Consider the following 24,991-nt stretch of genomic DNA (forward strand, 5'->3'; position numbering starts at 1 on the left):
TGAGAGAGTGGCTGGCCCAAGGTCACTCAGCCAGCTTTCATGTGGACTAGAACTCAGAGTCCCGTCCCCCCCCCCCCCCCCCGGTTTCTAGCCTGATACTTAACAATTGGATCTAAATGAACCTCTTCTATTTCACCAGTTCCAATAAGTTAGCATTTTCCCCCCATAGGCTTGTGCAAACATCTTTTGTCTGTGCCTCAGGGACACAGATACTATAAAGAACTTGCTTTACTTCTTGAAAGGCAGCACTTACCTATATCTGATTAGCAGCCACAGTGTGTGTGTGTGTGTGTGTGTGTGTGTCTTTTGTGTGGCGTGCAAAAGCAAACAGTGTGACAACAATTGTGGCTACAAAGCTGGAGATTACATAAACTCCCACATTTATGTTAAGGATGGGTTAGGGTTAGGCTGATAGGGTGGTGTGCCTATTTGCTTTAACAGTACAATTCTCCATCAAAACAGGTGCTGATTTGATATACTGTACCTGGCCAGGCCGGGTCTTCTCTGCTGGGAAAGGCTTCCCATTTGTGGCAGTTGGTACTCTGATTTTAAGCAATCTTAGATCAATAAGGTTTCTGGCTGGAGGTAAGTTGTGCATGCTTGTGAGCCTCAGGTTTATGGGGTACTATTTATCAGTTTAAGAGGTTGCCTGAAAGTATTTTGCCTCCAGACCAACAACATCTACAAGCCAATACTGTATAGAATCCATTTGGAATATAGTAATTCTCCTAAAAATATACAAGTGGGAAGCATTGTATCAAGTTTGTTCCCCATGAAATCCAAGTCTTGTTGGAAGCAATCTATAAGGCCCCCTTTTCAAGAAGAAAAGGTTTTATCATCTGTGTTCTGTGACATTTAAGAGGGAACTATAAGCTTATACAAATTACAACACTTATTTCATTAAATAATAGAGTAATGGTAACTGTGAAGCTAATAATATAAACAATTAGATAAAAAGTTTTGGATACTCATCCAAAACTAGAAATATTTATCTATTCTTAATGAAAAGCATTTATGGAGCCTCAAAAACTAAAATGCTTAAGAAAATCTAGAAGGCTTAAAATAAATGCTTCTCAGCTCTTTTTTATGAAGATCTATTTTATTGTACTGTATGTTAAAGCTATTAGCAACAAGGTTATCCCCTGGAGGGGTGAGGGGAGGGGGAAATTTCAGGTTGAAGTCTTCAAGTGGTGAAATTTCAATGTAATACCTTTTTTAATTTAACATTTCCTCTCTGTGAACCTAGGCAAGATATAAGCTGAAACATACATGCCATGGCCCATAGTTTTTAATTAATGTTTTCCACAAAGACTTAACAGTTGACTTTCTTCTATGTATTCTGTGTTTAATAACTATTCTGAAAAACAGCCCAAATGCTAGGGTGCCTTCTGGGTGCTTTCAGAAGAAAGAACATTTTCCTTCTAGCCAAAGCAATAAAATGACATTCTTGCTCCTCCCCCTAGAAGTCAAATGAAGGTCAGCTCCCAATCCTTGATTCTGTTTAAATAAGCTGGTCCAGCTGTTTGTTTCCAAAATACCCTTTAACCTTCTGTTCCATCCTCTCTGCTTTTCTAACAGAACCCTTTATTCTGCATCATAGCAAATTCCAAACACTATACATTTAAAAAGTATATTTATTAAAGCCTTTCACAAGGTCTTAAGTGTGTATCTTAAAAAGCCTATTTTTAATTCCTCACAGCTTTAATTAAGCAAAACTTCCTTGATAAGGGGAAAGACCCATATATACCTTTTTTTCTCTAGATGCAAATGGTTTAAGTCTCCAAAAATCCATCTCAGGGAGCTCAACAATTATTTGAATTTCAGTACACTCAGATCTCACTTCATCTTCAAATTTGCCAATAAACTGTTATCTACAAGTTCACATTTTAACTTATGGGTCCCAAGCCTTAGCAATTGCTATGTAACACCATCCTCTTTCCAAGTAATAGCTTGTTGGTTCATAATATTTCAGTACGCTTCAACTCATTTAGAATTTAAACTGTTTCACTTTTTTAAAAATATAAAAGACTTCTCTTGAAAATAGTGTAAAAGCTGTATGTATTCACAATTCCAGATGTATTGACACAAATATACAGGGCTTTTTTTCTCATAGAATGCCCAGAACGGAGTTCTGGCACCTTTTTTGGATGGAACCTTGCAGGATAGGCAAGGCGGGTTGTATGATGTGTGTGAGTTCCGACACCTTTTTTTTTTTTTTTTTTTAGAAAAAAAGCACTGCAAATATATATCCATGTTTATTAGTACACACAGACTTTGGTAACAATATTGTACACATGTAGAAACTTCTTCCTCAAGCCAAAAGCTCTCAAACGCTAGAACCGTTAAGCAGAGTTAAAAGTATAATCATTTTAGAAAAGATTACATTTTACATCAGTCTGCCCAAAATAATCATTTTGCATCCAAAGTCCTCTATTATACAATAACAGGAAAGCAAAAATGAATTAGAAGGAATGAAATATTTAACAATTTTCCCTACTTGCAAATAATAGCTGGTACTTTTGCTTTTCTGAACAATAAATATTAAACTGAATTACCGTATACTGGTCTATGGCTGTAATAAAGATTTGATCTGAATATTAAACTGACCCATTGTCCCCTTACAGAGTACCATGATATGATGTGCTCTTATAATGTTTGCTCAGTCCTCAGTCCTCTCCCTCCTTCATCATTACCCAGTCAAGCTTCCTCATTCTAATTTGGGTATCTCTGTAGTAAAAAAACAACAACTGTCTCTGGGTCATGTGTCACCTTTCAGATTGAGACCCAGAGATGCAGCAACCTAATTTTGAACTTTGATCTTCTGCTTCATTATCATGTACAAGTTTTGTTTCTTTTAAATTAGAGGCTGCACATCTAGCAATAACAAAGAAGCTGGCCATTCTCTTTGTGGCCTGAAACTGACTGAAGAATTACCACCAATGTATTACTGTAATATTCTCATAGGGTCAAAAACCACTACTTCACTTTAGCTAGGATGTCTTCTTAATACACACCTGCTCTTTTCCTATATTAATATAGTCTTTACCTTTCCTTTCCTTTATTATTTTGGATCTATCTGCATTGCTGGTTGAAATGAAAAATCACAAAAATCATTCATACTGACTGATTAAAACAAGTACTTCCCTTACGATCAGTTCTGTTAAAAGTCACCTTTGCTTAATAATCTTTAGAAGGTTTGAGTTATAATCTCTCTCTCTCTCTCTCTCTCCCCCCCCCCCGCTTTTAAAAAGCATATTGCCCATATATTTTTGAACTATGTTTTCACTACATATGATATTTTCTGGAACTTAAGTCACAAACTGAAATTCCACAGTGAAAGGAGATGAATTTAAACTTTGCACATTTACCTCCCAGCTTTGTAAAGCAACCTAAGCATTCATATGGATTGGAAAGTACCAACTAATCAAATACATGCTATTGTATGGCCTTCTTATAATTAGTTATCTTTAGTATAATTATTTTTATATTTACAACTTCAAAAAAATCCACCTTTATTCTTGTACTTCTAATTGCTATTGCCTCCAAACTTGAAATTCAGCAATTTTTAAAAAGTGTATTACTTTTGGTGTACTAATTTACTTATGTCAAGCAAAGTAGTTATATTAAAATTTAAAAATAGTCTTCTTTGTAAAGTATTATTTATTTTGCAGGAACAATGAACAAATGTTTACTTTTTAATTCTACATACTATCCTGTAAGAAAAACTAGATCACTATAGTTATCTTTATTCAATATGGTTAGTATCTTGCTAGATATAATCACTACATCCTAAAATGAGAACCTAATGTTAAAAGAATTCTAAAAACAACCATTAAAAGTTTTGTTTTAATCTTCAGTTCCACTACTGAGCTGATTGTAATCTGCAACTTCCATTCATTAGCCATCTATGCTTTCAATTCATCTCTTATTTGTAAAATTATGTTCTTAATGTATTCCAAAGAAAGTTGACTCAATGTAAAGTTAAACCTTATGAAGTCACGGTTGGCAATTTTTCTTGGTTTTAATTCCTTGGAAATAAATGCAGTTTAAGACTTGAAATGCAAGTACATCATTTAAAAACAATGGAAGGCAAGGCAAGAAAAAAATTCTATTCTTTTCTCAGAATCCATTCAAGAAGTGTAATTTATTTAAATCACAGCAAGCTTATCAATCAGGTTCATCAGTGCTCTTGATCCCATCCTTTCTAACAATATTGCAATATTTGACAAATTAGTACATTCAACCGGTTGGCAAAGATTGTGTTAAAATTTAAGTACAAGCTACAAACAATGCAAAATACACAGCTTGTGATGAAAAACTACTGAATCATTTGACAGTTTGTTGCAAAGCACTAATTAAAATACAGTACTGTTTTGCTGTTGAGTTTTTAAAAATAGTTTTTGATTTTAAAGCAGGGGTCCCCAAACCCCAGCCCAGTACCAGGCAGTGGCCCATTCAGAACTGATCAGTGGATGAGCGAGCACGCAGCTCCACTTGCACAGGCAGTGGGCAGGTGTGCACACAGCTCCATTCATGCAAGTGGCTGATGCACGTGCCTACTGTTTGTGCAAATGGAGCTGCACATGTATGTGTGCTTGCTCCCACTAGTGCAGAACCATTCCCTCTCCCTCGCCAGTCCGCAAAGCCAGAAAAGTTTGCTGTTTTAAAGCATTACTGTGTAACCCTATACATGCACTCCTGTTGCTTAAAGTTGCGTAAAGTTGGAGAACATTGTTTAGACTCTTTCATAGGAACGTGCTGATAGCAGGCATATCAAGCAGAGAGATAGAAGATAAGAAGATAAAATCAGTTATGTATACCCAATATGTATGCCTGGAGAATGCTGATTTTATGAGTCAAGCATGGAAGAGACATCCTTTGTCAATATGTGCCTTTTGAACACTTCAGAAAACTTCCCTATGCCACAGTTTCCCCAAATGCATAGCTCACACTCTGGAGAACTGTGCAGAATGTGGAGGGCACCATTATTTGTATCAGGCCATGGGGAAAATAGAGACACTCATGTAGATACATTTGTCAATAGTAATTATTATTGGCTGACACTCCTACTACATAGATTAGCAAAGGCTTAACTCTCACATAGAATTTCAATAATAACAGCATTAAAAAGTCTTCTTAGAATTATTTTCTCTATGGAACTGAGCAATACATTGGTCAGCTGCCTCCAAAATCTGTATCAGTGAAACACGTATAATCATTTTTAAGAAATCATTAGTCAACAGAGAACAGAAATAAAAGAATCCTAAGTGGGTAGGTAGGACATGGGGTCATCTCTGAAAGAAAATGTTCCAATAAATAATGTTCCACATTCTTCCGACAAAAATAAATCAGGTTAATGTTTTAGGCTTTATTTCAAATGCTACTCTAACTAAAAGAAATGAAACACTTTCAACAATTTATTAAAAATGGTAGAGACTAAAAAATAGAACCCAACAATAATGTACATGTATTAACTCTGGGTATACTGTTAATCCTGGGAATGTTTCCCTGGCATCATTCTAGTGACTTTCATAGTCCTGTCCAAGTAATTAACTGAACACAAATAAACTAAAATGTATAGAGCAGGTTTTCTCAACCATGGTGACTTTAGTTTTTCTGTACATTGCTCTGCTAAATGTACAAAAATCTAGCAAGCAGCCTATATGTCTAAGTTTATTATAGGAACCTTGCATGTACATTCTTGATCCATACACCACTTTTATCCTGTAAGAATTCAAGCAAATTTCTGAATGGGATTGGCCACTTAATATTTAGTAAAAGGTAAGGATTTCCGCTGACCAGTCATGTCCGACTCTAGGGGGCATTGCTCATCTCCATTTCTTAGCTGAGGGAGCCAGGGTTGTCCAAAGACGCTTCCGTGCTCATGTGGCCAGCATGACTATATGCCAACATGCATGGAATGCTGTTACTTTCCCACCAAAGTGGTATTTATTTATCTACTCACATTTGCATGCTTTCAAACTTCTAGACGGGTAGGAAATAACTAGTATGGTAGGTTTTCAAAGCAGTTTGAGGGGAGAGATTTCTACTGTAGAAACTATATATAATGTGGAAGCTGATAAGGTTACAGGAACACCTTTTTTCTGCTTATTAATTAATTATACCTTGGTCTGTGATTAATATATATGTATGTATATATGTGGTGTATATATGTATATGTATATGCATGTATGGAGATGTGAACACAGAATAAAGTTATAATAAAAGTTATCATTATTGGCATCTATTTCAATTTTTGTGGCTTGAAAAAGTGCACAAGATGTTTCTAAAGGTCAGGCAAAATATCTGTTCTTCAAATCTTCAAACTAAGTGAGTCTATGCAGTGATTAATGTTTCTTTAAATAAGATAACTGTACCCACTGCCTGGTAGGAAATAGTGTATAATAGTGTATAGATAGTGGTGTATAATGAAGTTTTAGAAAAGGCAATCTAATTGCAACTATTTCCTTCTGGGGGAAGGTGCTAAAAGTATGATGACAATGAAACAAGTGAACCTGGAAGAAGACTGGCAATTAAGGCAACTAGTTCTATATTTGAGTTTGAAGCTAGACTGAAATTAATCAATCTAGTCAAATATAGAACTAGTTGTCTTAATTGCCATGTTTGATGACATTACTTGTTAAAAGAGTCATGGATGGAATTCATGGATCCACTTCATGGATAACTTGATCTTGATACCACTGATCATAGAATGTAACCGAAGTAGTTGGGACATTGTAGAAAGAAGGCATGTGGTTATATGGGTTCCATTACTATCTGTGAATACCACTAGAGAGTGGTAGTGGTATATTTCTATTCAGCTTTGGGGACACAACAAATTCTATTCTTTTTATGTGCTTTTCAATACCTACATAAAACTGCTAGGGTGATCATTCAAGTATGTAACATATATTATGTTGCCAACACTATGCTGGTGATATCTAATTCTATCTCTCCTTTCCAACTGAATTATAAGAAATATGCACAGGTGGCTTAACAATTGCCCAGAGACAGTTATGACTGAAAAAGGGGCAAGAGTTGAATTCAGATAAATTGGAGTTATTGTAGATGAGTGGCTTCAAGAAATTATATTTTAAGATTTTAAGATTCAATATGAAAAAGTTTTAATATTAAGACATATCCTATATTTAATATTGCATTCTGTGAATTGAAGAAGCTTCTTGGATGAAAAGCAAAATGCCTCAACTTTGAAATGTCTTCAAGGAAAATCAAAGTCCAGTTGCCTTTTGAAAAAAATATCTTTGAGACAACCATGACCTGGATGACTCAGAATCTCTATAGACACTGCATTCTGTGAATGTTGTATACTGTTCAACCAATTAGACTGCATAGTAAGAAAGCTCTCTTTGCAGATAAGAAACTAAGCCCAATTGTAAATGGTATGCCTAAGGCTAACATTTTAAGCTTGAACTACAATCTATCTTGATACATGCTTAAGCTTCTTAGTTACATTAATAAACACTCTGGTTATTACTGTACTTGCAGATGTGGTTCAAGCCTGTTCTAAGCAACCATACAATATAATTTACTACAACACCTTATAAACGTAAGTTATCTTTATTATGCCAATGCATAAGCCCTCTTGAAAATGAAATATGAACACCTTAAATCTCAGAGATACTTTATAAATAACTGTGAAAACACAAGATGGCTTTTTGCCATCAGCTTTTTCCTCACATGCTGTTTTGATAAAAGGAAAACCCTCATTGTGAGATCTTTCTCCTAAGGAAGGAGGAGATGGGAAACTAATTAGAAAGGCCACTTGCTTTTATGAATCAAAATCCACAAATAGAACAAGAGTGTGCCAATGTGACTGCAGAAGAAAACTCCTTCATTACTTCTTGCAAGTATATTTTAATTTACCTTCTATTTGCAAACAATTTGATGAATTCTATTTCTTCTTGAACCATATCTGTTTGTTCCAAATCTTCAATCTAGTTTGGGTTAATAGGCGGAATCACAATCGGAAAGTATTAACTTTTTCATTTCATTTATCCAACTGTTTGAATAGTTGCTTGTAGGGATTCAAATGATTTTATTTATTTATTTTTATCCTGCCTTTTATTATTTATACAAATAACTCAAGGTGGTGAACATATCCAACACACCTTTCTCTTGGCCCAAAATCATCTAGCTGGTTTTCATGGCTGAGGTGGAACTTGAACTCACAGTCTTCCACTTTCTAGCCTGGTGCCTTAACCACTAGACCAAACTGGCTGGCTGTTTGATGGTTACAAGTTGTCTCTTACTGTGAATTCAACTAGCCTAAAAATATAGGGGGCTTTGCTAAGTGGAATATCAACAACAGCAAACCTTTATTGCATGTTTAAAATACAGTGCTTCCTTATTTATCAGATTTTTTAAATTTTTTATCACTTATAGCAGCAAACATACATAATATTCCTTCTTCCAATATTTTCCTACTTTGCCCTGTGAGGTGTGTTGTGCTAAGAGAAAGTAATTCCTCAAGGTCACCCAGGCAGCTTTCATGTCTAAGGCAGTCTCCTGGTTTTCAGGCCAGCACCTTAACGATTATGCCAAACTGTTTTGATAAAATAATACAAATATCAGTGGTGATCATCAAGATGAGTGATAATCTTCAGTCACAGAGGAGATGAACAGAAAAAATAAGACACCCAGAACTGGGCAACTTGACTTACAAGCCACAATGGAGCCCAAAATTTTCATTCCTAAAACAATTGATAAGTGAACTGTGCCCTATTTTATGACCTTTTTGTCACAATTTATAAGTGAATCACTGCAGTTATTAAGTGAAGCATTCGGCTTCCTCCTTGAATTTGCTTGTCAGAAGCTAACTGGGAAACTTACACATAGAGATCACACGGCCCCGGGACAGTGCAATCGTCATAAATACATGCCAGTTGTCAAGCGCACAAACTTTGGTCACATGACCACGGGGACGCTGCAACGCTTGTTAAGTGTGAAAACCAGCATATGTCACTTTTTTCAGTGCTGTTCTAACTTTGAATGGTCACCAAAGGAATGGCTGTAAGTTGAGGACTGACCGGTGTCAGAGTCCATCATGGTTTCTACCAGGGTATTTCTTTAAGAGGGGGATAGATGACAAAATTTCAGTTTTAGAATAGAGGAGAGACAGAATGATGGCACGTGCCCTTTTAAGAAAAATTCTGTGGGTTGGATACGAGGTTGGCTATTACTATTGGTTTGAAAGTCAATGTCCCAGATAGGCTAATAATAAATCACACAGCTTATTAATATCTCATCAATAAATTCATTTTGAGGAACATGGTTTGGAATTGACAGATTATTCAAATGAAAAATTGGCAATCTTCCTGTTTTCTGCTTTTGATTTGGGTTCAGTACTTCGTTTAGGAAAACAATCTTAGCATGCTGAGAAAGATGAGGGAGGGTCAGTTTTATCCATGGTTCTAAAAAAGGGTTGTTAAAACTACTCAAGGAATGTAATCAGAATGAACTGGGACAGATTAGAGGCAACTTAAGCTTTGAAATATTAAATTGGGTTACATCCAACATTATGTTCCACATATGCTTTTGCACATGTGACATGCTTTTCCCTTGCTCTCTATTCAATGAAATTCACTTCAAAGGTTTCCCAGCTATTCAGAGCAGGTTTTGATGAAACGAATCCAAATGTTGTTCTATCAGCAGTTGATACACAATCCATTGTGTCTGCCTACCTTGATATCATATATTGCTATGCCGTTCACCCATATCATACTTAAGGGAGTGGACTCTTAAAGGTTTTACAATTCCTTCAAAAACCTGTAGAATTATAAATAATGACTAGACAACCCCATGATCCATTGGGTCAACCTTTTTGAGAGAAAGATAGCATGGTCTGATGTGACCAGGAGGCAAGGCAAGAAACAATGGATGGAAACTCACCAAGGAGAGAAGCAACCTAGAACTAAGGAGAAATTTCTTAATGGTTAGAGCAGGGGTAGGCAACCTTGGCTCTTTTATGACTCGTGGACTTCAACTCGTAGAATTCCTGAGCCCTGCTGGCTCAGGAATTCTGGGAGTTGAAGTCCACGAGTCATAAAAGAGCCAAGGTTGCCTACCCCTGGGTTAGAGGAATCAACCAACGAAACGGCTTGCCTTTGGAAATGGTGGGTGATCCAACACTGGAGGTTTTTAAGAAGAAACTGAACAACCATTTGTCTGAAATGCTATAGGGTCTCCTGCTTGAGCAGGGGTTGGACTAGAAGACCTCCAAGGTCCCTTCCAACTCTGTTATCCTGTTAAATGTAGATAAGCAGATAGCAACTTGTTCTGTTTCCTGCAAACTTGATTGTTATTATTTTATTAAGTTTTGTATCATCTTTTTCTTTAAAAAAAAGATATATCGAGAGTTTATTTTAATCTTCAAACTGATTTGCCACTGCTGTCTTCTTTGGCTTTTAAGTGCCCTAATTTTGTCCATACTAACTGATTCAAGCTTAGCAAATCCTTTCATGCTGTCAAAAGATTATGATGTTCAAAATAGCATACAAATGTCATATGGACAAAATTTGAATGTCACAAATAAGATTAGAGGTAAGTAGAATCAGTTTTGTTTCCCAGCCCAATTCAGATGTCATGTAAAACACTGCAATGCGAGTATGTAAAATATAAAACATGACTTACAATGCCATGCATATAATAATCAGACCTGTTTTTTGGAATTATTGGTATGCTTTCATCCTCAAATCACTTAGCACTAAGCTTGTATATAATAAATTTGAAAGCAAATTTGGTTTATCATTTAAAATTGTTTAAAATATTTGAAATACTTCAAATTTACTAGTGTTACATTTCCAGATTACAGTTTACCTGTCTGTTGCAAACTTCCATTTATGTAGCACTCAATTAGTGGAATTTTGGTTGGTGATTTGTTAATTCAATGAATAAAGGAAGCATAATTAAGTTTCTTGAACCATAAACTTAACCCTAAGCCTGTTAAGTTTCTGAAACTGTGAAAGGGTTCACTCAATAATGAGTAAATATAATTAGGCAAAGTATATTTCATTTAATAGTTAAGTGATATTAGTTTTAATTCAGAAAAGTAGCATTTTTTGTGTTTCCTGTTTTAAAAAAATCCAGCCCCCTTTCTTTTATAAAAAGATCCACTGAATAGAGATATAAGACATACCTTTACAAGAACTTCCTACTGCTGAATAAAAGAACACTTTTATTCAGCAGTATGTGCCCTATGTTTAAATATCAAGCTGACTTTTTAACAATGCAGTGTATAGTTTCTTTTATGCAGGTTCATGTTCTTTTATGTTATGAAAGAGAAAATTCATCTCTGATGGAACAATTCCTAATTTGTTGGCAATTTAGTTCTCTGGATCTAATCATTACACATGGAATTAAACTTCTTTAAGGACAAAATACCTTCGAACAAAAGGTATCTAAACCTATTAAAAATGGATCAAGTCCTGGGCTTCCAAACAAATTCCATGTTCCTAGTCTGTTTTTGATAAACCTCGATATCCTTTTATAAAGGTTCACTTTGCATTTCCTAAAAATAAAATTTATGAGATAGTTTGTGTATCAGCTGTGCAATATAATTTTATCAATCTTTTACTGTTATTACCTTATTTTTATTACGGTAATCTTTTATTATATATACACACATTTTGTATCTTGGATTTCAGCTAAAGCAACTGGAAGGAAAAAAGATATTTTTGAAACAAGTATACAACTATAGAACATTTAAACAAAAATTGTAATATGATAATTATATTACTAGAGCCTATAGCTTTCTCTAAGTAACATGAGATGGAAATGAGGTAGAAGGCTAATGGGGACAAAAAGTGAGTTATATTCAGTCCTTCTCTGCCACCAGCCCCATTCCCCAAATCTGCTTTCTAGGGTCTAAAATACAAGTGGAGGTGGGTGGGAGATATATGAAGATGCTTCAGAAATCTTGGATTTAGCCCAATGGATCTGGTTCCACATTGAAATCTTTACATTTCTGCTAATCTTACCATTGGCATAGGTATCTATGTGCTGTAGATACACTTATTAAAAAGATGGGAGGGGGCAGTTATTCAAGGAAGAAGCATTATGTTTGTAAATTGAAATTAATTTCAGTGTAGCTCAAGGTGGTAGAACTATAAGTAGGTAAATAAACTGCTCCCCTATTGCCTCTTGTCCAAATATTGTTAGGATTAGAAAGGACTAACAATGTTACCGTAGAACACAGTGGATTTGGGACACTGAATATCAGAATGTCTGATAAGACATTAACTCAAAGATTTATTCACCTCTCAAAGACTCCCACAACTGACTGCCAGAAGTTTACTTGTACTCATTTATCCTAAGCACCAATGATCTCCCCATAACCCTTCTAGAAGACAGTTATCTTTCTGTCTCAGCACCCTTGGAGATTAATTCCATGCAAGTCAAGCGAGATTAAGTTAATTGCATGTATTTTTGATGTGGAGAATTTTATTCCATTCCAGTGCTAAGGTTCATTCAGACTGTACTAAAAAAAAACAAAACAAACAAACAAAAAAAAAACAGGTCACCCAGATCAATTTTTATTCAATATTTATTAGTTGATAGCTACCCTAAAGTTCCTTATTTTTCTTTTGAGTTTTAGGCACGAGGATTCATTTTATTCATAATCCTTGAGAACAAATTTAAACTAGCTAGATGTCAGCATCTATTGATTGTTTTATATTTAGAAATTATTTTTATTAATTCATGTTTCCTATTGATTTTTATTTTGTATTCTGAAAGAAGACCATAACAAATGTTTCCATCTAATTTACCTTGCTCACTGCTTATGGCCAGGATCCTCATGCCCCTATATTTTTTCTCTTTATAGCAGAGATATAACACCATAGGTATTTTGTTCTGCTATCATCCACCAATTCAAATTAATTATTAAATATGAAAATAGATCAAACAGGTAAATGCTGAGCTAGGTAGAACATGCCATATAATGAATTGGGGCAAATCCCTGAAAACCATCTTTTGATTTTTTGAAAGTAAAATATATCTCAACTTTCAACTAAACACCTTCAGCATATTTTAAAGCCTTGTTTTGTCTGCAATTTATTTTGTCCAATTTGCACTGCATGTCTTCCATTCTCTCATTTACTGCCTCCTGTTTGTGCATGTGAAAACAGCCATGGATATCTGTCTTAAGTAAATTACTTCTTGATAAACAAGAAATCTCACATTTTTTGCCAGCTATTATTAACCAGATTTACAAGTATTATATCTTTGGGCTCACTGTCATGTTTCAAAGAAGTCAGCAATGGTTTTCACACATTATATTCACTTTTCTTAATCTTTCCTTTATTGCATTCATTTTGAAAGTTTTTTAAAAAATTAACATTAGGTATTGGATGTTACCATAAACATATCTGTTGTCTAACTCAGTCTTCTCAGATGCATTGGAATTTCTCTGAAAATTGCCAGCTAACTGCACTGGATCTTGGGATTTTTAAAAAAATCAACAAAAGCTGCATTGTTTTGCTGTTAAGAATGCCCTAACAGAATACTACTGCTGTTAGATACATCATATACATGGTTATTTTTGGAAAGAAAAGTCATATTCAGTGATGGGTTTCAGTAGTTTGTCCCAAGATCAACTGACTAGGGAATATGTTTGTGTGAAAGCTGCTTGATAGTGAGATGGGCAGCAGATAAATTTAATACATAAATATCTAACTAATCCCATCAGTGCCTTCCAGAAGCACGGGGATTTCAGCTCTGAGGATTCCAACCAGCATAAGTGAAGCCTGCATTGCAGCCTATCTGGAAGGTACCAAGTTGGTTAAGGCTGGTGTATAAACTTTTCTTCAGCAACAAATTAGACACAAGAAAGATAATTCCAAAACAAAATATATATCACAATACAGTTGTCGTCTTTCAAGCTACAACTTCTTCTTGCAAGATATACATTAACTTTTCTAACAATAATTTAATATGGCTCTTAAGGTGCTTTATTATTATACATCCAAATCAGTTTTGATTGATTTTAAAGTGTTTTTTAGGGTTTATTTTATTCTATTCATTTTAGAGTCTATCCAAACTCTAGACGAGTCTGCTTAGCTTTAACTATATTATACATAGTATATACTATATAATATACTATATTATCTGCTGGTCTGCTACGAGTACTGTGCAGGATAGGATCAGAACTAAAGGCTTCTCTGTGGTGGCCCCAACACTATAAGTGTTTCTTCTGCTACAGTCTTTGCACACTCTGGCTACTCTTTAAATACAGTTTGAAAATCTACTTTAAAAGCTGGCATTTACTTTTCCTCTGTGGTAAATAAACATACTGTTTAAAGAATAAACTGTGCATTGTCAAACTGAGAAAGTAATGGAACATTCCTCTTCCAAGCAGTGGGAAGTGTGCATGTTACTTTTTGATGATTTTGCAACTGGAGTGAATATAGCCAACGACGGTGTTTTGCGTAGTGTTTTCCAGCTAACTTTTGAACTTAATGCTGCACTCAGCTAAGGGGGTCAGGTTGAAGTACTTTGTCTGCCAAGGCATTCCCTAGCTGCAGGATCTCAGAGCACCTTCTCCTCTTGCTGAAGGGAAGCACTTTGCCTCCGCAGAGCTCTCCAGTGTGCATTCATTCATTTTCATGGGTAGAAAGGGGATGACCTAATAAGGTCAGAAGACTGCAAATCATTGGGAAATTGTTGGGGGGCACCATCGAGAAGTCCTCTCCTGCCCATGTGCAAAATGCTGGTTGGCTCAGAACTGTTTACTGGACATCGTGGGCAGGCAAAGTATTTATCATGGATAATAAACTTTGACCTTTTTTGTGTGATGGATTGTGTCTACGAAAAGAGGTGTGTGACGGCCTACAGTGAAAAGGCAGTTTCCCTGGAAGGAGGGACATATTCCAAGAGGGTGTGTGTGAGAGAGACAAAAGGCATCACAGGCCAGATCTGGATGCAAGACAGAGGAAATGAGTTACGATCACCATTCCCTAGAACCTTCCAGTGTACATCTGTTAGGGTTAGAGTAGTAGAATTAGGCTTAGTATGGCAATAGTCTGGTGTGAATAAATGCAGTACTGAACTTTGACTGGAGTGTTCTATGTTATTCTTGGTCTGGACCTGACCTGTCAGCCATATACTAGTGAAACTGCACATGACTGAGAGGTGTTTGATCACAGTGGGTAACAAAAAATAAATTCCAAAATTAGGACCACCTCTGTTATGTACATATTGTATTGATTGGCTGGTTTTAACTAAAAGTTTTATATTAACTAATAATTATAAATTCTCAAAGGTTGGTCTTACCAGGAGTCTGTGCATAAATACATGAATAAATAAATAATAAGTTCAGTTGATCACTTCAGTATAATTAAGCATAAGGAAATAGCACGGATGTAAAAAAAATACCAACATAAATCACAATAGTTTAAACATGGAAGATGAAAAACATAAAATAATTAACTAAAACTCACTTTAAAAACCTGTTATGGGATATCTATTTCCAACTGCTGTTCAATCAGCATTTACAGGACCAATTTAACAGACCTATTTAGAATGGGCATAATCCAAATAAACTGTTATTTATTTTAAGCATGTAATTACGTTTCCCACAATGTTAAATAAAAGTTAAAAAGCACTTCACTTTTTCACTTCATAATAGCCATCTTTTAATGTTATAACATGCATTCTCCAAGAGAAACACCTATTTGTAATAATAAATTGTAAACAGAACTCATTACAGTTATATTGGAGAAATGCCTAAACACTAGAAGACCAGGACATAAATAAACTCTTTCCATGCATTTGGATTTGTTTGACAAAACCAACCTATAATGATGTTACCCTGCCTTTTATGCTATTGCACATTATTTTCACTCTCTGTTTTTGTGTGTTGGTTGTTTTCCCTTCCCTTGTTTTTTTTTTTACTATCTTGGGCAAACAATCTATACTAAATCTTTAAACAACTCCTCTAAAGACATTATTAAATCATGCCTGAGCATGGGATAAAAGGAAAACTCTCCCGTGAAACATGATGATCCCTAATTGATTTTAGATCATTTACATTGGATAATTTGGGAAGGTTTAAAATTTACAGCCAAGTACTTGCATTTATGGCAACTCTGATTGCTCATCAAAGTATCTGGAAATGCTCGGAAATGATTTGCAATCACACATCTAAGCACTTAAAAACAGTAAATAAAACCCCAAATTACTATCTCCCCTGATAGATAAAATCCACTGCTATTCATGTCCATTAGAGAAACAGTAATACATATATGTTTTGCACCTTGGAGTAATCCTCCCCTAGAGCCTTGTGCTTTCAAGTAAAGGTCCCAAAATTTTCAGTGTTATAATCCCCATACATATTATTATGCAGCGGAAGTGGGAAACCTGCCCTAATTCCTCTCAACTACCTTAAAGTAAGCAAGAGTTTTATTTTCAAATTGATTATATCAATTTCCTTTCAAATGATTCTCGTCACCAGGCATAAACAATGCAATGTAATCCTGAGAGTCTGAAGAGTCTGACCTCTCATTTAGAGGAACTCAAATTTTGTTTGCAGTTTCCCAAAGCTGCTTCCTTGGACACTGAGATCACACCATTGTGCCATTGGGCAAAAAGCATTTCATTAAGAATGAAAGAACATTTGAGCAATTAACATAAGAATTTACAGGAAAAAAAAGATTGTGAGGAACCAACTAAATGATCTACTTGCCTGGATAAAAGTAAAAAAGAAAGTATTACACATACTTGTAATACTTAAAATGCATAATACCATTTGTATTATATGTGTAATAATAAGCTATATTTGCTTCCTTTAAATACAGCACAATTATTTAACATTGTCTTGACAGGAAAAAGGGGTTGGCTTTACATAGAACTATAGTTTGATCAGCTGTGGCCTTTAATAAGTTTTCAACCTATGTTCCATACTTTCTGAATCCCTTTATCACTGAGGTTTTCACCACTTGGGAAAGAACAATTATTTAGACCTACAGATCTTTTTCTATGCTCCTGTACATAAAGTAAGATAAGAGAATGTACAATTGTTCATCATGTTATGAACAATGAAGCTGAGGTACGTGTACTGAGCAGCAGAAGATGGAAAACAACGGTAGCACAGAAGAGAGGAATAAGGAATTTTCAGCTTCGTGCTTCGAGGAGCACGAAGCTGAAAACACCAGCCTGAAGATGACGAATGGGACTTCGTCGAAATGTCACCAAGACACTTCCAATTTTACGCCGGAGAAAACCCGAATAACCAAAGACCTACATACAAACACCCGCGAAAACCTCAGAAAATATATATATATAACAAACACTAGGATATAATAAACCAGCCTGTTTAATATAAACAAGCCTGTGGTTAAGAAGAGTCACTAAGCTTTCGTCCGGCCAAAACTGCCGGCTTCATCAGAGTTAGAATAGAAGGAGATCGGGAAGGCAGCTCATATAGCTTCCTGCCTCTGCGCCTGGCTCCTTGAGCGCGTCATCGGCCCATTGAGTGTATTAATCCGTATCATGCAGAGTTGTTCCGCATCAGGCAAACTGTCCTTGGCTCCACTGGTTGTTTTACAATCCTCAAGTGCTCTTTTAGACTCATGTTCCAATGTGACAGCAATGCCTGCCACACGAACAAGCCTCCCTTACATCTATGGTGTCTCCGAGGACACGGCATGGCTGTTGGCCCCCTTCAATGTGAGTGTTGCCTATTGGCTCAAGCACACCCTTAGGTCCAAGGTCATGCATCCAAAAGAACCGCTCCCCAACGGTCAAAGATCATCTGTGGTTTACAGAATCAATTGCAAAGACTGTGCGAGCAATTACGTTGGGAAAACTGCTAAAAGGCTGAGGACCAGGGTCCATGAACATGAACTGGCTATTAGAAGGCAGGAGCAACACTCACAAGTGTGGGCCCATATGTCCAGCTCTGGCCACATGTTCGATCTGGCTAACGCAGAGGTTATAGCTCGTGAGACTACCAAGGGTGGCCGCCTACTCAAGGAAGCCTGGCTCTCTAATGAAAATTCCATCAACCGGCATATAGATCTTTTGCCGGCTTACCAGACTCTTAGGAGATGGGAAAAACAGCGCCATGATCTGCTGAGAAGACATTTAACTCTTCCTTGGCAGGATTGGGGTGGTAGAATGATGGATGAGATGGGCACGATCTCTAAGTAAGACAATGACAGCGTTTTGCATAATTGGGACGATGGTTCTATGGGTGAGATGATCACGACTTCCATGGACCGAGATGATGGACCAAATGGCCCTAAACCAGGGACGGACATGCTGAGGCGATCTGGAAGGAGGGTGAGGGAGGGGGAAGACAGAGAGCAGGAATGCCGGAACAGCTATATATATATGTAGGTCTTTGGTTGTTCAGGTTTTCTCCCGCGTAAAATTGGAAGTGTCTTGGCGACGTTTCGATGAAGTCCCATTCGTCATCTTCAGGCTGGTGTTTTCAGCTTCGTGCTTCGAGCAGCCTGAATATATATATATATATATATATATATATATATATATTATATATAGATATATATATATATATATATATATATATATATATATGAGAGGTTTTCGCGGTTGTTTGTATGTAGGTCTTTAGTTATTCAGGTTTTCTCCCGCATCAAATTGGAAGTGTCTTGGCGACGTTTCGACAAAGTCTCATTTGTCATCTTCAGGCTGGTGTTTTCGGCTTCGTGCTTCTAGGAGCAATGTGTGATCGTAGCTGTTTCTTCCTTTTAATTGCCAGTGGGGGTATGAACTGATTGGATGAGAGTTTGGCTGTGTTCTGATTGGATGGAGGTGTGTTCTGATTGGTTAGGAGCTTGGCTGTGCTCTGATTGGATGGGGGGTTGGCTGTGCTCTGATATAATATGTAAGGAAATATTATAATATATTTGCATACAAAAAATGAATCATCCATGATCTGAATCATTCATGATCTTTCCCACCTTTTTGAGGTAATCTGTGCTTTGGCATATGTTTTATCTCAGCTATTATGTGCCTACATGCAGATGTCATCCAGTTCATTAGCAGATTAAGCTTAAGCTGTCCCTCCATATTTCTTCCATTCCTTCACATCAGAAATCATAAAACATGGAATAATTTCTCTTCTGAAATCTAGAAATTCATATTCTGAGTATTTTGATAGATTTCATGGAACACTGTCTGAGCCTGTGTTTAACTGTACATGTTACATTAGATGGAAAGAAAGAAAGAAAGAAAGAAAGAAAGAAAGAAAGAAAGAAAGAAAGAAAGAAAGAAAGAAAGAAAGAAAGAAGGGAAAGAGGGAGAAGAAAATCTCCTAGTATCCCATTTTCCCCTCCTCACTATTGCCAATAGGTGGGCTTCAGAAAAACCATGTCAACCTCAAGGACAAGGAAAAGAAACAGATCAAGGCTGAGCTAAATTAAAGAAAGCAAAAGGACAAGGGAGAGGGAGGAGCATGGAAAATATTGACCAGCAATCTACAGATTAGTCCAGCAAAAAAACCAAATATGGTAGAAATCTGAATATTAAATCGTCATGTGTTTTCATCTACTTGAATAACAATGATCAACTAGTTATCACACTAGTTCTCATAAGAACATTGCTTTAAAAGAGTCGCCACCCTTCTAGATAAGTGAGCGCATATGGAATGTTGAAACAATGTCATTAGCACTCTCACAAAAATGACTATATTAATGAAAGTATTTAGTCACAAAATACCCAATTCAAAGAAAGGAAACTGAGGGGGATGAACTCTCCATTACTTTCTCTCCTTCAGATGCTTATTTTTCCTCCTTTTTTGAGTCAATTTTTTTATAAAGATGCATCTGAAGTATATGCAGGGCACTGAATCATTTTTGGAAATAAAGACTATCCTTCTAGTTGGCATTTTGTTTTCCAACATGCCTGCTTCCGATTTTTTAACGAATCAGTACATGTAATAATAACAATAAGAATATGCAAAGCAAAACAGATGAAACCCATGAGCATGAGAATGGCAAGAGAGATGGATATAATCTTTCCATAAATCTTAGTAAGGTTTCTGGAAGCTGAATGCTAAAACTGAACAATATAAGGGGGATTATAAAAAAAATGTTTAAGCTAATCCCTGCTGGGTCTTTTCACCATCATATTTTATATTCTTTTTCTTTCTTTCCCAATGACTATTACATGCTTCAGAGGTTGATCACAGAGACAAAATCTTATGCTTCTAAATCCTAACATTTGCCTTACAAACTTTTACTGTTTTTTTTAATTATTATTATGTTAGATTCGGACATAATTGGAAATATTTGGTAGAAATTGCAAATTGATCTCCAGCTATAATGTTATAATATTCCAGTGTTTTGCTGCTTTAAAATAATTGAAACATTATGAATGGTCTTAGCAGTCTTGTGATCTTATATGCCCATAAAAACCTGAAAGAAAATCAACATACACAGATAAATGTTACTTTAAATTCAAAATATATCAAAATAAATTCTTTAAGGTATTTTCAGAAAGCATACTGAAAAATCTTCCATCTTTCAGAAGGCCATCAAATCAAATATATTTTTATTCAAATATCATATGTTCTCAAGTCATGAGCTTTTGTTTTTCATGTAAATTTCATGTATTTGCCCATGCCATAATGCAATCATTCATAACTGATCTACACCCAAGCTGCCATTCAGACTTCATTAAATCTCTGCAACATTTACTAACTCATCAGAATAAAAATGTTCATGATTATTAACAAATTTTGAAAGATTTAAACAAAGAAAAAAATCCCAGAGAATTACAACTGAATCATATATGTGTCAACTAAACAAGGTAAAACTAATCTATAGATTAGATTTTTCTTGTAGAAAAAAGTATAATTATACAGATCTCTACAATATAGCCGATAATTACTTTCCCTGAACTAAATTATGTTAACTACTTGGAAGTATTTTCCAAAGAACAGGCAAAAGGGGCCTATCATAGTTCAGTGAAAAGACATCTGGAGAACAGTCCATAAATCTGGTACAAGGCAAACCTATGATTGCCAATAGGTGCTACTACTGGCTGCCTTGGGCAAGTCAACATCTTGAGCTTAATTCTTCCTTCTCCAAAAGTAGAATATATAACTGGCACCATTACAAACTGATGACATAGAATTTGTGTTAGAGCTGTGTAAAGTATTTGAAAGAGGTGGAAATCTCATACAACTTTTTCACACATTGTTCCAGACTGTCTGCATATTCATGCACAGAAAGTACTCCACTTCTGCTAACATGTTTTGCAAGCACATCTTTTGGATGCTTCATACAATCCTAATTTGCATAGTGCTTTAAAAATTTGTAGAAGTTGTAAACTTCATTTTAGTTAACTACTTTCTAGTTTATTGCTTTAAAATTTATCTTGTCAACTGTATCATAAGCTGTTATAAAACTTTTTTAAAATTAATTTAACAGAGGACTTAATGTATAATGTAATATAATCCAACCTCTAAGGTAAATCTATATTATTCTGCCAAATTGCATTTGGGAGGCTAAAGTTGAGAGAGAATTGCTTGCTTAAGGCCACCCTAATTGTTTGATGTCAGAGAAAAGATTCATATCTTGAACAATACATAGCTCTAGTCACAGTGCACATAATTGTTCATGAAATATATTATCTCTGTATTGGCTTGTTTTAGCACAGCATCCGAAGCCCTGGAGTACCGGCTTAAGTTGTTTAGCTCCTTACAGTGAAACTTATTTCTATTTCTCTTTCAAGTGCCTCACTGTGGAAAGTAGAGGCTAATCTAGGGCCATTCGAAGACATTTTGCTGCCTGAGGCAAAATCTAAAATGCCCTCACCGTCACCCTCACCAAAACTCTTCATGGAGAAGTCATCCAACCTGGCAGCTGAATTTTAATTCAGTGCTGGCTGTTTCTATTTCATTTACATGTGGCAGGATAGTTCAGATGATACAGGGCAGGCAGTCCAGTACATGTATAACTTTGTCTACCTCCAATACCTTCTGGGCTTTTAATTTGGATATGCAAAGCAAGCACGTAGTCACTCACGATAGGGCGGCTCTTGTTTAACCCCTGCCTTGGGAAATAGGATTTTTCCTGTACAAAGAGAAATACCCTAATACTTGACCAAGGGCTTCTCTAATATATACCCAATATCATGATTTTTTTAGAATTTCAACTTAGAACATTCAGCTGCTAAGGAGTCAGATTAAAAAAAAAAAATCCTAGAGGCCAGATGCATCATACTGGCTTTCTATTTGCACAATACTATTTAGAAATACTCCGAACAAAATGAAGTATTTAGGAAGCTATCATAAACCACATTGTTTTCCCTTAGGATATTACATGTTAGTCATACCCAGCATAATTGTTGATAGATTATCTAGGTTTCAAATCTATCCTTGAAGGCTGGAATAATTCACAAGCTTATAATAACATACAATATAGTTTATATATTTCTAGCCAATCTTGACTCAGGGAATATGGCCTGTTCACTTCAAGGGATCTGAGTTCTTCAAACAGGGCTAGAAAATACAACAGTACAAGCCCTAACAAAAACTATCTCCTACATTCCTGCTTATAACCAACATGCCTTGTCTCATTTGAACTCTGATGAACTTGACAATCTTTTTTCCCTTTATTTCTTGGACATTCTATTTTAATTTGACTCTTAATCCCTTTTAATGTGACTCTTAAATAACTCATGTTTTAACATTTTATTTTAGGTTATTAAACCCCACCCTTTAAAAAATATTTACCAGGTTAATGAAATATGTAACACCACAGAAGACATATTAAAATAAATGCACTGAATCACAACCACACTACAGTCCTTGATATAGAAGTAGAATAAAAATGAAACCAAATACAAAATTCTGATGATTCAGTGTAACATAAGGGCCATATCTGAAAACTTGCTTTCACAATATTTCCCAAGGATTTATTAGTAAGATAGAATTGCTAGTAGAAGAGTAGAGACACCCAGCTAGATATATATACATCATTGCATTATAAATGTGCAACTAATTCCAAATGTGTTCTCTCATTTATACAGAAGTTCTGCAGACAAAACTATGAGAACCTCATCATGAACTTTTGTGTAAGTTTTTACAAATGCATGGGATGCAATATTTTATAATTCACCTGCAAAGAGCAATTTCAACAAACTTTACAAGTAGTAGCATTACATATTTGCAAAAGTACACACCATTTTAAGGATCCAACAAAACAAATACAGACATTCAAGCCAGGCTTGTTCTTATAATAAATCTGCATCAAGTGTGCTTTTATATTCCGATGTCCTTATTAGTGATTAACACATAATTATTTATTATTTGGTATGCAGTATTCAAAAATAAGTGTAAATCAACACACAAAGCATTCTCTGATCTCATTGTTCAACATATTTAAAAGGCTACAGCAAATTGATCTCCTATGTCTGTTGTAAGGTCACAGAAATTGATAACCTTTACAAGCTCTGATTATATAAGCCTGTCTGTGTCTTACAGATAGCAGCACTTGGTGAATTAATCCTCTGAAGGCAAATATATTGTAAGTACCTTGTTATCTCCAAAGTACTAAATTGAAGAATACATGGGATTATATTGACAGAAATTACATTTTCTATAATAGAGTTTAATATATCTGAAGCCCCTCTCTTTGGTCTCTAGTCATTCTGTCTGTGAAAAGCTGGTTAATGCAGGTGCAATAAAACATCACAACCAAATTTATTCACTAAAATGGATTACCCTTGTAATCAAAGTTTCAGCAATATTAATCTCTGACACTTTTGGAATAATAAGAAAAGAGAAACAAATTGTCTAGATCTCTTTCACGTCATATTGGAGCTTGCCTTAGCCATTTCCTGAATATTACTTCAAAGATGATAAGATTTCCATATTGTAAACAGTAATCTAAAATAACTGGGACAATTAATTAGATTCAGTTAATTTTACACAGCATTAGATTTTTATATAATTTAACTGCTGTTTCAGGGTGAAGCCTGCATTTCATATCAAGAACAAATGCAACACACTAATTTTTTTTAAACTGCATTTTTATCTATTAAGAGCTAAACTATTAGAAACAGCAAAAACTAAATATATTTTAAGAATTTTTAGTTTCCCTCCTAAACCAAGATTTGGGCATTTGTATTTCTGCTTGTTCTTTTTACTAATTAGTTTATTAGTAATTTTGTTAACCAACTTTCTCCATCATGGCTTGAGAGACATTAATAGGATTTAGACTGCTCCATGCTCAACTGCAGCATTTGTGAATAATATTAGATGAGTATGAAATAACTATAATAATGGCCAATTCATTTGTAATTTCCTAGCTGTTGAGAAATTGATTTCTTGAAAGGTAGCCTAAAACAAATCCATTCTAGCCAATCACCATACAAATACTTACAAAAAGAAACCTAACTATTTCCACTGCTGTGTAAAAGCCAATAGCCATAATACAGGAAGAATAAAATAACTGGTTCCATTAGCTGAAAGCATTCTCTAAGCTATGCTGGATTTGCCATCCTAAACTAGGAAAGAAAGAAGGTTACTAAAAGGTGGATCATCATAATGCAAACCATTAGCTGCAAGTTGTCAGAGGCTTTAATGCTGATACTGGGTAAATACTGAAGTATAATTACTTACCAATTGTTCACTTGAAGTATTGTCAGCCCTGTGTCTTGTGCCAACTGCTTTTTCTGTTCTTCTGAAGGGTAAGGGTGCTGTAGGACAAGTAAATATGCATAAGTATCTCTAGCTATGTATCTATAATGTGGGTGTTTATTAAACAGTTTTATTAGCCATTTTCTTGAATCATAAAAATGTAGTATCTATAATTAAAGATGAAAATGCTGAGGTGTGTCACTCTCATAATTATTAATGGACTATTACATCATATAATTAATTGCAGTAAAAGACAAGTCAATTATAATGATTAGTGAAGTGTAGAAAGAACTGCCTGAGATACAAGTACTTGATACTAAAAGAAGACAATTGTTGTGCCAGAACTAAATTTTAACTCTTCTT

The 24,991-nt window shown here is 35.3% G+C and overlaps 1 protein-coding gene across 1 annotated transcript in view; it reads right to left on the minus strand.

The window, feature by feature from the left end:
* Positions 1 to 24,707, minus strand: part of LOC120313109 (homeobox protein Meis2-like) — a 34,136-nt gene extending 9,429 nt beyond the window's left edge. The window contains exon 1 of the mRNA XM_039354645.1: positions 24,611 to 24,707. The gene's annotated coding sequence lies outside the window, so the exon portion shown is untranslated. The remainder of the gene's footprint in view (positions 1 to 24,610) is intronic.
* Positions 24,708 to 24,991: the final 284 nt, after the last annotated feature.

This window comes from Crotalus tigris, unplaced genomic scaffold (genome assembly GCF_016545835.1).
Source record: "Crotalus tigris isolate CLP2741 ecotype Arizona unplaced genomic scaffold, ASM1654583v1 scf7180000018573.505203, whole genome shotgun sequence".
NCBI classification, from domain to species: Eukaryota; Metazoa; Chordata; class Lepidosauria; order Squamata; family Viperidae; genus Crotalus; species Crotalus tigris.